This window comes from Camelus dromedarius, chromosome 23, assembly GCF_036321535.1.
Source record: "Camelus dromedarius isolate mCamDro1 chromosome 23, mCamDro1.pat, whole genome shotgun sequence".
NCBI classification, from domain to species: domain Eukaryota; kingdom Metazoa; phylum Chordata; class Mammalia; order Artiodactyla; family Camelidae; genus Camelus; species Camelus dromedarius.
Genome location: NC_087458.1, coordinates 4,867,292 through 4,871,713, shown reverse-complemented (window position 1 = coordinate 4,871,713; position 4,422 = coordinate 4,867,292).

Below are 4,422 nucleotides of genomic sequence, written 5' to 3'. Positions count from 1 at the left end.
CATAGGCTGTGTTACTATATCTTACTAGCAGCATAGTTTATCATTACTGGAAGGAGCCTGTATTCATTTCCTAAGTGTCTTAATCCTTTTGGGCTGCTATAACTAAATACCACAGACTAGGTAGCTTATAAACAACAGAAATTTATTGCCCATAGTTAAAATGAGTTAAAATGGAAGGTCCAAGAACAAGATGCTGGCATAGTCACCTTCTGGTGAGGGCCTGCTTATTGGTTTCTGTCTGGCACCTTCTCACTGTGTCCTTACATGGTGGAAGGAGCTAGAGACCCCTGTGGATCCTCTTTTATGAGGACACTAATCCCATTAGTGAGGGCTACACCTTAAATACCTCCCAGAGGCCTCACCTACTAATATCATCCCATGGGGCATTAGGATTTCAACATATGAATTCTGGGGGGACACAAATGTTCAGACCATAGCATTAGGGCTGCCACAACAAAGTCCACACGCTGGGTGACTTAAAATAACAAACTCACTGTCTCACAGTTTTGAAGATTAGAAATCCAAAATCAAGGTATCAGCAAGGCCATGCTCCCTCTGCAGGCACTAGGGAAGAAACTGCTCCATGCCTCTCTCCTGGCTTTTGGTAGCCTATCTTCATGGCTTGTAGATGCATAACTCCAATCCTCCATCTTCACATGGCATTCTCTTGTGTGTCTTTGAATTGTTTTGCCTCTGTCCAGATTTCACCTTTTTGTAAGGACACCAGTCATATTGGTAGGGCCCACCTTAATGACTCCTTTTAACTTGATTACCTCTACAAAGACCCTATTTCCAAATAAAGCCACATTATGAGGTACTAGGGGTTAGGACTTCAACATACCTTTTGTCGGGGGACACAATTCAACCCATAACAGAACTTTAGACAAGTCAAGGTGAATTTAGAGATTAATAGATAATCCCAAAGAATCCACCAAAAAAACTAGAGTTAATAAATGAATTCAGCAAAGTTGCAGCATTTAAGACTTCATGAAAATTTTAAACTTATGTGGATCAAGGGACACTATCAAGAAAGTGAAAAGGTAACCTACAGAATGAGAGAAAATGATTGCAAATCATGTATTTGATAAGGGTTTAGTATCCAGGATATATAAAGAAATTCTTAAAACTCAACCAAAAAACTCCACAATTTAAAAATTAGTAAAGGGCTTGAATAGACATTTCTCCAAAGAAGATACACAAATTGCCAACAAGCATATTAAAAGATGTTCAACATCTTTGGTGCTTAAGGAAATCATAACAAAACAACACTTTATACTCACTGAGATGACTATAATTTTTTAATGGAAATTAACAAGTGTTGGCAAGATTGTGGAGAAATGGGAGCCCTCCTACATTTTTGGTCAGAATATAAAATGGTGCAGTTGCTATGGAAAACAATTTGGTGGTTCCTCAAAAGGTACAAGTTTCCCCCAATATCCTAAAGTAGAGTGTCCCTATGAAGAGCTTTCTTACGATGAAATAGCGTAAAGCGAGGAAACAATTACCTAAGAACACATCTTGCTAATGAACTGAGATAAAGCACAGATGCTCACAGACACAGCTTAAAGCTGTGGCTGCTTGATGCCGAGATGCTGAGTGCAGTTCCCTGGAAAGGAGTTGGTGGCGCCACTCTCACTGCTGCCCTGGGTGCCCGCTGGGGTACCCACTGCCTCTGAAATGCTCCCTGCGAAGCAAACACTGAATGTTATTTTTGCTTTTCAACTTTTTTCATAAAAGTGAAAATTCCCTTCTGATTTCTTTCAGTTAGCAAAAAGGGGTACGAATGTAGGTGTTTTGTAAAATCAAAGTAGCCTAAAGCAAACTAAAAACAAACACAAGGAAACAGCAGATGCTGTCAGTTACATTACCAGGAGTCCTTTGTCAGTTGCATTACAAGGATGAAACTGACTGGCATAATCTGTTTCATTGATCTTAAAATACTATTATAATAAGGTGTTTCTAGGGAAAACAAAAATATGGTTTGCAATGATACTGAATTAAAATAATTCAGTATCATTGCAAACCATATGATTGTTAAAAAATTAAGTGGGCTGGAAAATGTATTAATCTTGTGTTTGTGATAAATGTTTATTTCTTAGGTCTTGTTTAATTTATTGCTCAGAAGAAATTAAAATTCCCTAAGCAAAAGACTTTGAAAAGTTTTCATTTACTTCTATTCCTTCTCAGCCAGGTTCTTCCAAGGCTACAGCCATTCTGAATAGCAGAAATTCATTCCATTTGTCTTTAACTCTCAAAAACCTTTCAGTACTCTGATCTGAATCTTACCAAACTGTTTAATTATCTGACAATAAGAAACCAGATCACAGCCAAAAAAAATGTGACAATGAATATATGGATGTTCACATATAACTGAAAAATTGTTCTCTACACTAGAATTTGACACAACATTGTAAAATGACTATAACTCAATAAAAAATGTTTTTAAAAAAAGAGAAAGTTTTCCCATTGATGTCTTAATCTCAAATCCTTAATAAAACTACTTAAATCTTTTCCTTGAGGTAAAGGAACTGTGGAGCAGGAACAAACTGGTCTTTATTTTTTTCTTTAACATCTTTACACAACTCTACCTAGTCAATTCCGCTATTTGAACAGGGCAGAGGTCAGCAAACTTCATCTTAAAAGAACCAGATAATAAATATTTTAGGTTTGTAGGGCATACAGTCTCTGTGACAACTACTCAGCTGTGACATTGTGTTACGGAAGTGACAGGCCAGCCAAGAAACAAGCAGCACTCGGAGGGTTGGAGTACTGAGATGTATTACGCCGGCGGGCTCAGAGGGGCTTCTGCTCCGAAGCTCTGAGCACCTCCAAGACATGTGCATGAGGTTTTATAGGGTAAAGTACAAGCTTGGGGTATTCGGCCAATAGGCATGGATCAGCTTTAGCAGCATCATTATCACAAAAGTGGAGGCAGGGAGGCAGCAAACCAACATTCCAAAGCCAGATATGTATCTTTGAAAACCCAGCTGGCTAGCAAAAAAACATGAACAGCAAACCAACACTAATTAACCTAGATTTACAAGTTAGTCCAGCAGAACTTAGATCAGTATTCCGATACTTAGATTTGTGAGTTATCTTGTTAGACCAGCCCAGCCTCTCCTTCACATTCCTAGACTTGTGTTATCTTGTTAGACCAGCCCAGCTTTTCCTTCACAATTGTAGCACAAAAACAGTCACGGGTAATAAAGGGTAGTCCCCCTTCTCCGTGGGGGGGGTACATTTCAAGACCCCCAGTAGATGCCTGGAACCTCAGGTAGCACTGAACCCTGCGTATGTGTCTTCCTATACATACATCCATGATAAAGTTTAATTTATAAATTAGGTGCAATAAGAGATTAACAACAATACCTAACAATAAGCTAGAACAGTAAATTAACATACTGTAATAAAAGTTACGTGAATGTGGTCTGTCTCAAAATATCTACTGTACAAATTTAATGCCTTTTCCATCTTTAAGCACTTGCCATGCACTGTGGCCATACGTTGGCGCAGTTTGAGGTACAACAGCAAACTAGCACAAATTCCTTTTTCCTTCTTCATAATTTCATAGATACAAGATTCATTCTTACCATAGATCTGAGCAATGTCAGCCTATGATTTTTTTTTCTTTCCTTATCAAGTTGAGAACTTTCACCTTTTCACTTAAAGGAGGCACTATCTCTTTGGCAATTCTCTTGGGCATATCCAAATTGCCAGTATCACTACTCTGTGCTTTGGGGCCATTGTTCAATAAAATGATATTTACTGGAACACAAGCAGTGTGATACTGATACCACGATCTGATATGGAGGTGGCTAAGTAACAGGTGGGCTACCAAAGGATGGCCCACCTCCCAGGCAGGATGCAGCAGGGCTCCAGCTGTGGGCAATTCACTCACCTCCTTTCATGCCCTCGGCCTTGTGCTTCTGAGACAGGAAGGGGGCAGGGCACAGCCACTCAAGGAATGCCACCGCAGTTAACATCAAAATGGTGGAAGATTCAACTCCCAGTAGGCCTTGAGGCTCAGGATGATGAGAGATTTAGCTTCTAGCAGATCTTGAACTTCATTATATGCCCACTGTAATGTATTAACAAGGTGAATAACATGCCCACAGGCACCATGGCAGTCCCAAGGCTAGCCACAAAAGGTCGAAGGGTGGGAAACGGCCAACTTCCTGGGAATCCCAGCCCCTTCCCCTTAGACTGGTCCTTCCACTTATTAGCACATGAAGCCACCAAGCACATAAAAACCAGCAACACGACACCTCGTGGCCGCCCCTCTCTCTCCCTCTTCAGAGACGGCCCACACTCTGTCTATGGAGTATGTACCTACCTTTAATCTGATCACCCAGCCCCCACACCTCTTGGCCTTTCTCTTGCCTTTCAATGTATCTCTCTGAATAAACCTACCTTTACTCAACT